We start from the raw sequence: 12235 nt of genomic DNA, 5'->3' as shown, positions 1-12235 counted from the left end.
ATAGAAACCAGTGGGCCTAAAAATAAAAACCATGACCCCGACGTGATTCGAACACGCAGCCTTCTGATCTGGAGTCAGACGCGCTACCGTTGCGCCACGAGGTCCTGCTGGGCTGTGGCTCACGCAATTTCTTAGAACTCCGGTAACATGGCGTCTCTTCCGGGCACGCCTCGCCTTGTCTTCCATTCTCTCCCTGCCCCTCCATCCAGTTTAGGTCGGACTGGAGACTGATTCTTTTAGTGCCAAGATTTTCCTCACAGCTATCCCTCTACCTAGGCAAGGATGGAACTAGCAGAGGCGGGAGAATGGAGTTTCCCTTTTAGTCGAGTCTCCAGGGTCAAAGGACACCGCTCCTTCCCCTTCTTCTGCAAGCGATTTCCGTTCTAACCTGCCCGGCTAGGGGCGGAGACTCGGCCCTCATCTTCCCCACCCCCTCCGCGTTCAGTGGGCTGAGTTCGTGACCTCCGTTTGGAATTTGGCGGGGCGCTACTGCGCATGCGTAGGCCTTTGCCAGCTAGCGTCAGCTACCGGCTGGGAGCGCGCAGTGGGTTTTTAACGAACGTTTTCGCCTTTCTTAACCCTTCTGACAACAGTGTAAAGCGTTTACTCTCGGAGTTGGCTTTTATCTCACGGTGAGCATTAAGCTTAAAAGTTACCACTTTGAAAAGACGCACTTATAAAAAATATTCGCATGTTGTGTTTGTCAGCCATGCTGGGCAGTTGAATTACGCAGAAAATAGTAGTGGTTAGTAAAAGTAATCTCTTCTCCCCGTCGGGGAATTGAACCCCGGTCTCCCGCGTGACAGGCGGGGATACTAACCACTATACTAACGAGGAGCTGTTCGTTCCCTTTCTCTCAAGTACTACTTCAAGGTAAGGAGAGATTTCCCCTCCTACCACTGACCTGCGAGTGTGAAAATAGCCTGTTGCTCCTCACATTATCCATTCTGGGCGCCTTGGACTCTTTTCGTCCCTGAAAATAGTAAATGGTTTAGAATAAATGAAACAAAATGCGCTTCCAGTTTTAGTGATGGTGAACTGTTGAACATAGTTTGCCAGGACTTTTCATGCTTTCCAGATGATTTAGGTTTCTGGCGGGAGATTTTTGTTTTAAGTGACCAAGAATACCGAGTTGACACAGGGTTTTTTTTTTTTTTTTAAATTTTAATTTTATTAGAGTATGGTTGATTTAGAATGTTGTGTTAGGAAGCAGAGTTTTACTTTCACAAATTTATATATTTTTTCTTTAGTCAAAGTTCAAGGGTATCATATGGTTGCCAGATGTCAGGGGCAGTCGGAGTTTCCTAACAGTCTAGTGCCTCTTCAAACTATTTGTAAGCTTTTCAGACACAAAAGGGCTCACGCAGGCCAAATGAAATTTTATTAGCTGATTTTTCCTGTATTTAGGTCTTTTTCCTGAGGCGTCTACAGTTTACTCGGAAATGACAAACACTTAAATGGTTAAATAATAATACATTTAAATAATTCAAAACAAGGATGTGCCATTGATTAAACATAGGATTAGGAAAGTACATTAATATAATAATTTATATTATCCTGAGCCTTTTCATAAACAGGATCAAGCCTGTTCCCAGGGGGACCAAGAGGGCCTCACTTACAAACTTCTAAGGTTAACTCTAAATAAGTGAATTTATAGAGTCACAAACTGACATGATTAAATGTCTTTATTATAGAACTTAAACTTACGTGTCTTAAGAAATCCATTCCTTGTACTAGGAATTAGTATTTTTATAGAGCATAGGTTACATGGTGTTTTCCATCTGATGAAAGTGATTTTGGATTTAAACGCAGACATTAAAAAATGGCAATTTCTTTTTTTTATAACATCTTTATTGGAGTATAATTGCTTTACAACTGTGTGTTAGTTTCTGCTGTATAACAAAGTGAATCAGCTATACATATACATATATCCCCATATCCCCTCCCTCTTGCGTCTCCCTCCCACCCTCCCTATCCCACCCCTCTAGGTGGTCACAAAGCACTGAGCTGATCTCCCTGTGCTATGTGGCTGTTTCCCACTAGCTATCTATTTTACATTTGGTAGTGTATATATGTCCATGCCACCCTCTCACTTCATCCCAGCTTGCCCTTCCCCCTCCCCATGTCCTCAAGTCTATTCTCTATGTCTGTGTCTTTATTCCCGCCCTGCCCCTAGGTTCTTCATTTTTTTTTTTTTTAGATTCCATATATATGTGTTAGCATACGGTATTTGTTTTTCTCTTTCTGACTTACTTCACTCTGTATGACAGTCTCCAGGTCCATCCACCTCACTACAAATAACTCAGTTTCAATTTTTTTTATGGCTGAGTAATATTCCATTGTATATATGTGCCACATCTTGTTTATCCATTCATCTGTCGATGGACACTTAGGTTGCTTCCATGTCCTGGCTATTGTAAATAGAGCTGCGATGTGGTACATGACTCTTTTTTTTTTTTTATGACTCTTTTTGAATTATGGTTTTCTCAGGGTATATGCCCAGTAGTGGAATTGCTGGGTCATATGGTAGTTCTATTTGTAGTTTTTTAAGGAACCTCCATACTGTTCTCCATAGTGGCTGTATCAATTTACATTCCCATCAACAGTGCAAGAGTGTTCTCTTTTCTCCACACCCTCTCCAGCATTTATTGTTTTTAGATTTTTTGATGATGGTCATTCTGACTGGTGTGAGGTGATACCTCATTGTAGTTTTGATTTGCATTTCTCTAATGATTAGTGATGTTGAGCATCCTTTCATGTGTTTGTTGGCAATCTGTATATCTTCTTTGGAGAAATGTCTATTTAGGTCTTCTGCCCACTTTTGGATTGGGTTGTTTTTTTGATATTGAGCTGCACAAGCTGCTTGTATATTTTGGAGATTAATCCTTTGTCAGTTGCTTTGTTTGCAAATATTTTCTCCTATTCTGAGGGTTGTCTTTTCATCTTGTTTATGGTTTCCTTTGCTGTGCAAAAGCTTTTAAGTTTCATTAGGTCCCATTTGTTTATTTTTGTTTTTATTTCCATTTCTCTAGGAGGTGGGTCAAAAAGGATCTTGTTGTGATTTATGTCAGAGTGTTCTGCCTGTGTTTTCCTCTAAGAGTTCTATAGTGTCTGGCCTTACATTTAGGCCTTTAATCCATCTTGAGTTTAAAAAAATGGCGATTTCTGAGGCCTGTTTTGGCACATTTATTTTTTTTCACTCTTAAATACACCCAAAGCCTCAATAAAACTCTGTCCCTGGGCCTCCTTCTACTTCTGACCCTCCATTAACTCTTGTAAAGTCCAAAGGGCCCTGCGATAACTATGCTGATGTCCTTTTCTGGGTAGGATTGAAGAGACTTCCCTCTGGTCTCTCAGTTGGAGAGGCTTCAGGGCAGTGGGAAGCCAGGTCTTCTGAACTGTTTGCACAAGGTTCCGCACTGTGGGAGAACAGGCTTAATCTTTGTCTCTTCAGAAGAGACACCATCCTCTCCACCTAAGCTCTGTAAAGCTATGCCAGTGGCTCTACATGTGTTGTTACTGCTCCTCTTTTATCCTCCCTAGGGATGGGAAGAAGCAGCCTGAGTCAGCAGAGATTATGGAGCAGGGAACACAACACCTGCTGTCCATCTTCCTAAAATGGAAGGAAAGGAGAGGGTAACTAACCTGAACAGGATAAGGCAGCTCAGAGATTCCTCACTGTCAGCACTGGGAGAAAGTAAAGGTTACAATCGGACTGGCAGTACAGAGGGCATAGAACTCTCCTTGGAGGTAAACAGCACGATGGCAATTGATGTGATTGAAAGTTTCAAATCTTGCTTTACCTAAGTAACTGTAGAGCTTATCACAGCTTGCAAAAGCATTCACATTCATTTTCTCTTCCCAACAGCCCTGGGAGTTTAACAGGGCAAGTGTTTTATCCCTATACGGGAATCTTGTGTAGTTATACAGGTAGGAAGTGGTGAGAGGCCAGGAATCACCCAAGCCTTGACTGCAAATCTTGTGCAGTTTTCACCCTGCTGCACAGTTCCACATACATGTATATTAACAAAGAAATATGAGTTATGGAGAGAAAAAGTTTTATCACTTTGTATGTGTCACACTTGTTCCTGTACTAATATTTATTAACCTCTAATTACTTAGCAGACACTGTAGTTATTTATTCACTGTTGAACCTACAATATGCCAAACATTGCTTTAGATGCATGAGGAGGTTTCGGTTAACACATTCTGTTCTTGTGGAGCTAATTTCCTAACAGAAGGAGGACAGACCATAAACAATGATGATCATAGATAAATAAGTTAGATGGTGACAAGAGTGGAAATAGAAGAAAATAGCACGGTAAGTGGGTTTGGAGAGTGGCAAGTTAAGTAAACAGAATGTGGTCAAAGTAGGCTTCATTTTATTTTAAATTTATTTTTTTAACTTATTTATTTGTGGCTGTGTTGGGCCTTCGTTGCTGCACGCAGTCTTTCTCTAGTTGCAGAGAGCAGGGGCTACTCTTCGTTGTGGTGCGCCTGCTTCAGTAGTTGTGGCTCGTGGGCTCTAGAGCACAGGCTCAGTAGTTGTGGCGCACGGGCTTAGTTGCTCTGCAGCATGTGGGATATTCCCGGACTAGGGCCCGAAACTGTGTCCCCTGCATTGGCAGGCAGATTCTTAACCACTGCACCACCAGGGAAGCCCTAGGGAAGCCCTAGGCTTTATTTTAAGAAGGTAACATTTGAACAGACTTGAGGGAGGTAAGAGGTGTAGTCGTATAACTATTTGGGAGGCCTGTGGGGCCTTAAAGTTCATTGTAGACTTTGGCTTTTATTCTGAGGGGAAATAGAGAGTTACTATAGGGCTTTGAAAAGAGAAATGACATGGTCTGGTTTATGTTTTAAAGGACTCTTGGCTCCTGGGTTGAGAATAGACTGTAGTGGACAAGAGCAGCAGCAGGGAGACCAAAGAGGTCTACTGCGGTAGTGATAGTGGTTCAGGCTGGAGTGGGAGTGGTTGGGAATGTGAGAGGAGCTGATATATTTCAAAGGTAGAGCCAGTAAAATTTCCTGATAGAGTGACTGTGAGGTGTGAGAGCGAAAGAGGAATCAAAGATGCTTCCAAAATGTTTGGCCTGAGCAACTGGGAGGATAGAGTTGCCATCAACTGCAGTGGAGAAGAATAATGCTCGGAGCACTGCATCCATGTGGAGAGTCCACGTGAAGGGCACAGCTTGGCGGAAGCACGGCGCCATTCCCATGGACGCTCTGTGGCTGGCACTCCTTGAACTGTGCAACGAAGCAGCTCTGCCTGCGGAGCAGTCTTTTGGGGGATAAGAAGCATTTCAGTTTGGGATGTGTTAAGACTGAGACATAGAGAAGGCAGTTGAATGTAGTAGTTGAGTATTCATTGTACAGGTCGTTGTACCAGCACAGTGCGGGGGGGCTGGAGATACAGTGATGAACAAAGACAGACCCTGACCTCAAGGAGCTTCCATTTTAGTGGAGGAGATACAGAATAGTAACAACAACAACAACAATGTAAAATCACCACTGTGACAATTACTAAGAAGAAGATGCAGAGGGAAGAGCTTTCTTGGTAGATGGAACTGGATGTGCAAAGATTATAGGAAATGAGGAAAAGTGGTGAGCAGAGGGGCTGAAAGAAGGCTGATGTGATCAGGAAGCAAGAGGAAGGTCACGGAAGAGACGAGGCTGAAAGGCCAACCTGGAGTGGGACAAAGTCTCGCAGGCTGTGTTAAGAACTTCGGCCTCTTATTCATTTCTATTTATTTATTTATTATTTTTAGGGTTTATTGAGATATAATTTACAAGCAGTACAATTCATTCTTTTTTAGGCATAGCATTCTATGAATTTTGACCATAATCAAAATCTTTCCACCACTTTAATCACAAAGTCCCTTTATGCCTCTTTGCAGTGAGTCCTCTGTCTCCAGTCCCAGGCACCACTGATGAGATTTCAATTTCCAGAATGTCGTACTAATGGGACTGTGCAGTTTGTAGCCTTTTATTTTATTTTATTTTTGGCTGCGTTGGGTCTTAATTGCTGCACGTGGGCTTTCTCTAGTTGCAGTGAGCCGGGCTACTCTTTGTTGCAGTGCGCAGGCATCTCATTGCGGTGGCTTCTCTTGTTGCGGAGCTCGGGCTCTAGGCGCGCGGGCTTCAGTAGTTGTGGCTCACGGGCTCTAGAGCACAGGCTCAGTAGTTGTGGCTCACGGGCTCTAGAGCGCAGGCTCAGTAGTTGTGGCACATGGGCTTAGTTGCTCCGCAGCATGTGGGATCTTCCCGGACCAGGGCTCAAACCCATGTCCCCTACATTAACAGGCGGATTCTTAACCAGTGCGCCACCAGGGAAACCCAGTTTGTAGCCTTTTGAATATGGCTTCTTTCACTTAGCATAATGCTTTTGAGAGTCGTCCAAGTTGTTGTATGTAGCAGTAGTTTTTTTTTAAATTGCTGATTAGTGTTCTATTGTATGGATGTTTGTTTATCCACTCTTTAGTTAATGGGCATTTGTATTTTTTCCAGTTTTTGAGTGTTATAAAAATAGCTATTACAAACATTAGTGTACAGGTTTTTGTGTGGACATAGATCTTCAGTTCTCTTGGGTCAATACCTAGAAGTGGGACTGCTGAGTCTTAGGGTAAGTGTATGTCTACCTTCATGAGAAACTGCCAAACTGTTTTCCTAAGTGGCTGTAACATTTTGCATTTCTACCAACAATGTATGAGAGTTCTTGTTGTCCCATATCTTTGCTAGCACGGTATTGTAAGTATTTTTTATTTAAGCCTTTCTAATAGGCGTGTAGCGGGATCTCACTGTAGTTTGTTTTTTTGGTGATGTCGGTGTTAATTTTTTTGTTTAGTTGAAGTATAGTTGATTTACAATGTTGTGTTAGTTTCTGGTGTACAGCAAAGTAATTCAGTTATACATATTCTTTTTTCATATTCTTTTCCATTATGGTTTATTATAGGTTATTGAATGTGGTTCCCTGCACTATACAGTAGGAGGTTGTTTATCCATTCTATATATAATGGTTTGCATCTGCTAGACCCACGTTCGCAAATTAACCCTCCCCTCCCCCTCCCCCTCCCCTCCCCCTCCCCCTCCCCTCCCCTCCCCCTCCCCTCCCCTCCTCCTTCCCTCCCCTCCCCCTCCCCCTCCCCCTTCCCCTTCACTGTAGTTTTTATTTATTTATTTTTTTGTGGTACACGGGCCTCTCCCTGCTGTGGCCTCTCCCGTTGCGGAGCACAGGCTCCAGACGCGCAGGCTCAGCGGCCATGGCTCATGGGCCCAGCCGCTCCGCGGCATGTGGGATCTTCCCGGACCGGGGCACAAGCCCGTGTCCCCTGCATCGGCAGGTGGACTCTTTTCCCTGCGCCACCAGGGAAGCCCTCACTGTAGTTTTAATGTGCCTTTCCCTAATAATTAATGGTGCTGAGCATTTTTCTATGGATTTATTTAAGTATCCAAATCTTTTGCCCTTTTAAAAATTGGGATGTTTTCTTATTATTGAATTTTGAAAGTTCTTTGTACATTTTGATTACTAGTCTTTGTCAGATATATCATATATGATATATATCTTGGGATATATCAACACACACCCCCCCCCACATATATATATATACATACACATATACATATATATATAAACACATATATATCTTGGGAGATGTATTTTCTCCCAAGCTGTGCCTTGTCTTTTCATTCTCTTAAATAACTTTTTGTTTTTATCAGAGGATGCATGACCTAGTTTCTTGTGTCTCTTCCCTTTTTTCTGTTATGCTCACTTCCTCAACCCAGCCTTTGAACATAATATAAACAAGAACTTGGGCTAGCTCACTACCCAACCTTCTTCTTCCCTTCTCCCCATAATTAAAGAGCCTAAATTGCTCCTGAGTAGTTTTTGGATTCTGTAATTTTTCATTCACTGAAACATTATATCTATTAAAACCCCGAACTTCCCCTGCAAATATGGGAATTAACCCTTCATAAACATTAAAATTCAAAGATAAATGTTTATGATTTGGGCCTGGATGGGTACATGTTTAGATTATGAAGGGGAAAAAAGTCATACTTCACTGTTTCCCAGCCTAATTTATTTCAACAATAATCCAAAGTTAAAACTGAGAGGCAAAAGTGTGTCCCCCTCTAGTTCAATCAACCCTTCAGTCTTTTTTTTCCTTCTCATTAAGAAAACAAACAAACAAAAACCTTTATTGATTTATTCTTTGTGCCAGGCATGGAGCTAGGCAGTGGGGACAAAGATATGGATAAGACTCACTTCCTGCCTTGAGGACTCAGATCATGGGGGAGGTAGACCCTTTAACTGATCATTATTCAACACTTTGTTAAGTGTTATGGTGGAGGCATAATCCAGGCCTATTGAGAACCTGATAAATGTTGGCTCTGCTTTAAATGCTTTACACCTGTTAACCGTTTAATCCTCTTACAATCCTTTGAGTTTGGTACAATAATTCTCCCCCTTTTACAGATGAGGAAGCTGAGGCACAGGAAGGTTACGGTCACAGGTAGAAAGTGATGGAAGTATGTCCAAAATAGTATGGAATTACAGAGAAGGGAGGACTACCTCTGCCTGAGGTGCTTGAGGAAAACCTAGCTGGGCCTTCAAAGGATGATGAACTTTGAAAGAGAAGGGGAAAAGTTTTCCAGCACTTCTGCAAGGGGGAAGCACTAATGGTTAAGGCACAGAGCTTGTGAAGGAGAATGTGGGGATCTGGGAAACAGCAAGTAGAGGGTCTGCTGCTCCTGGGCTGCAGAAGGCAGAGAATGTCTCCATTTTTCATTGTTATGCACAGTCGGGGATCATAAAGGATCACAGACTTTGAGGGGCTGGCAGGAGCCTTGGATCTTTTCCGCCGTTTCAGTTATCTGGGTAAGGAGACTGAGACCCAGAGAGCTCCAGTGATTTTCCTAAATTCCCAGGGCTGAGAACACCACTCTTTTCTTTTTTTGTTGCTGTACTAATGCAAGGGAATCTGTGAGCTGAGTGATTAGGTGTGTGTGTGTGATGCGGGCAGTGTTCCAGAGCATCAGATCTCGGTATCACCTTGGCTGTGGTTATCGGCCCCAGGGCTGGTCTCAGCTTCCGTTCCGATTTCTGAGGAAGCCACCTGCTGGCACTGGCCCCAAGACTCAAGGTCACTGACCTTCCTGTTTCTAACTTTTTTGGGTCTTGCTGGCCACCTGTTGACCTGCCGGTTAGTGGCTGTGTAGATTGATCTGTCTGACCTTAAGTCATCCTCAGACAGCCGGGAAGGACAAGTTCATTCCCCCTTTTTTGGGTGGGATGGCATAGTTTCTACTTCTTTTCTTTAATCTTTACCTGTTTCCTTTTCTAAATGCAAAGCAACAGAAAAATTCCCGCTTCATATGCACGACTCGGGTTTGGCATTCAATTTGCTATTTTAGGGAAAAAGCTTCTGACATTTCTTATTCTTCTGTGATTCACTCATGTGACTAGCAAGGTTATCAGAATTTATGGATAAAAATGAAGTTGATGATATAGTAAATGAGAAGGAAGCCAGCACAAAATAATATGAAGTGCACTGTTTTTCTGTGCGTTTCTATATACTGAAAAAAGTTTGAAAAGAAATATGTGAAAATGTTAGGTTAGAGTATGTTGATGATCTCTCTTTTTTTTGCGTTTCTGTATTTTCTAAATTTTTTGCTATGTACCTGTATTATTCATGAACGCAGAAAAACAAGAAATAAAAATTTTTTGGGGGTAAGTTACTAATATCAAACAAAGCAAATAGCTCAAACGCACACCTGTGATAGTCTTTCATAGAACTAGGGTGACTAATCCATTCTCTGATTTTCCTTGTTAGCCCAAGATTTCATTATTTTGCAGCATAAGTTGTTTATATCTAGTTCCTTAAGGCGGGGAGGTGGGTGGATGAATAAGCAAACTTCAACGCCAGTAAAACAGGGCGTGCAGCCTTTTTCCCTTGTCCCTTTGTCTCCCGGCCCCTGTGTTCCCAGTCTTTTGTTGTTCTCCGCGCGGACTTAGATTCAGGATTTAAAGAAAAACAAGTGCCAGCCCTCCGCGCGCCCTCTGGTGTCCCAGTGAGGTATAGCCAGACAGTAACCCACAAAGATCACGGCCATTTCACACTGCGGTCTCCCCACAGCGTGATGCCGCAGACGAGAATGTCTGGAATCTTAGAGGAAGGAGTCACACACCAACAAGCCTGACAGGTTTAGTCTTTGAAGCCATAGGTGTGGAAAGTGATTCTTAAAAGACAAAGTCGGCATCTGGGTATTTAAAAAAAATCTTGTAATAAAGTAAATTCTCAAAGGATTTGGCACAGGTTTCTGGGTTCTGAAACTAGGAAAGTCAAATTTTGTTCTATAATTAAAATATAAATCAGTACTTCGGATTGAGTGCAAATAAATTAGATGAAAGGGGTCTGGATACCTAGGCTTCAGCTTGACTGGTGATAATGATTTCTGCCACTTTGAGCTTTGTCAATATAACGTGAGAGTTGATACTGAAGGACCTTTTTGTCTATAATTTACTTTTTTTTTTTCCCCCGGTACGCAGGCCTCTCACCGCTGCGGCCTCTCCCGTTGTGGAGCACAGTCTCCGAACGCGCAGGCCCAGCGGCTATGGCTCACGGGCCCAGCCGCTCCGCGGCACGTGGGATCCTCCCAGACCGGGGCACGAACCCCTGTCCTCTGCATTGGCAGGTGGACTCTCAACCACTGCGCCACCAGGGAAGCCCTATAATTTACTTCTTTGTAAATATCAAACCACATGTTTTTTAAAATTATATTTCCACTAAAAAGCAAACAAACCAACCAATGTAGACAAAGAATATTTTTGTTTTAAGTGTTTAAGGATTGATGGGGTCCCAGGCTTTACAGTCTTACTTGAATAGGTGTTGGGAAGACAAAACTTTACTTCTACCTTCTTGGGGTCTCTGTTGGGCCTGAGAATTAAATTGACATAAGACATATTTAGGGGAGAAAAGTATACAGATTTTACATATATCTGGGAACCCCCATAGGAAAATGAAGAACATAGAAGTGGCAAAATCTGAATATTTTTATACTAGGTTGAACAAAGAGAGGCAACTGTGGACAAGGAATCAAAATACATGGGGAGGCCAAAGGAAGATGGGAGTTATTTTAACAAGGTTTATTTGTACAGAATTCTCTTGGCCTTGACACCTCATCTCTGGTGATAAGAATGTTTCTTTCCTCCTGGTATAGGGAGGTCATGTTTTCACATGGAGTTTTACCCCTTGCTTTCAAGAAGAAAAAAGGGGAGGTCAGAGCTCCTTTTTCTCCTGTTGTTTTTCAATTAAAAATCTCAAAATAGTACTTATTTGGGGTGGCATATGGTGAAATAGTATGAAACTACATAGTATGAAATTCAAAAAGTTCTGAAGGGTATGCAGAGGAAAGTCTCTCTCCCATCTTTGACCCACAGCTACAATTCTCAGGTGATGTTAGGAGTGGTCTGGCAGCTCAGCAAGGTTGTCAAGAGCTCTAGGTTCTTTCTTCTCATTCCTCTGGGTCTTCTTCTCTGCAACCCATAGCAAATTGATTTTTCTTTTCATGATTGTCACCTCATGGTTACAAGATAGCTGCTGCAGCTCCGGGCATTATGGCCACTTTCAACGTTGGAGCATGAGGAGAGGCAGCTCCAGTAAACTCTCCTTTTGAATTTGTCCCTTAAGAAAGCCTCTCCAGAAGTACTCTGACCATTGTTTCCCTATGTTTCTCTAACCCCTATTGGGTCACCAGCAGTCTGGGAAAGTGACTACCTGGTACAAATGAGTAGTGATTACAATATAGGTTTTGATATTCTAGTGTTCTGTGCTATTAATAAGAACTGAAATCTGTTAGTATAATACTGTTTTTCCTTAATTTAACAATATGTTTTAATCAGTTTTATGTCTGGAGATATGCCTGGAAAATTACGTACTGCATTAAAATTTCAAATCAAACAAAGGTGCGTATGTTTTGAAAGCATTCTGACTGCATCCTTCCTCTATTTCAAGTTCTTTCAAGACATCTTACTACTGACTTAATTCCAGTTTTCCTCATAATTAAAGAGGTTGAGTGTCTTTTCATATGTATCTGTCATTTGTACTTTCTCCAGAGCTAGTTTGGTCTGACTTTTCTTCCAGAGTTTCCTGGTGAAATCATTTTAGAACAGCAACTGAGATGATGGTGACATCATCGTGATCTCAGGATTACTAGGAGTGACCATATTTCCCACTTT

At 42.3% G+C, this 12235-nt stretch overlaps 1 long non-coding RNA gene across 3 annotated transcripts in view; it reads left to right on the top strand.

Moving 5' to 3' along the window:
- Window positions 1-505: 505 nt before the first annotated feature.
- Window positions 506-12235, top strand: part of LOC309829296 — a 436099-nt gene continuing 424369 nt past the window's right edge. For 2 of the 3 annotated variants that reach the window (XR_014297395.1, XR_014297396.1), the window contains exon 1: window positions 515-632. This is a non-coding gene — a long non-coding RNA (uncharacterized lncRNA). Of the gene's footprint in view, window positions 633-12235 lie in introns of all 3 variants that reach the window. The other variant, XR_014297394.1, reaches the window with a different exon arrangement.

The sequence above is a fragment of the Grampus griseus genome, assembly GCF_964374135.1.
Source record: "Grampus griseus genome assembly, chromosome: 11".
Classification (NCBI taxonomy): Eukaryota; Metazoa; Chordata; class Mammalia; order Artiodactyla; family Delphinidae; genus Grampus; species Grampus griseus.
Note: the sequence above shows the minus strand (reverse complement) of the source record. Positions and strands in the feature narration are given on the sequence as shown.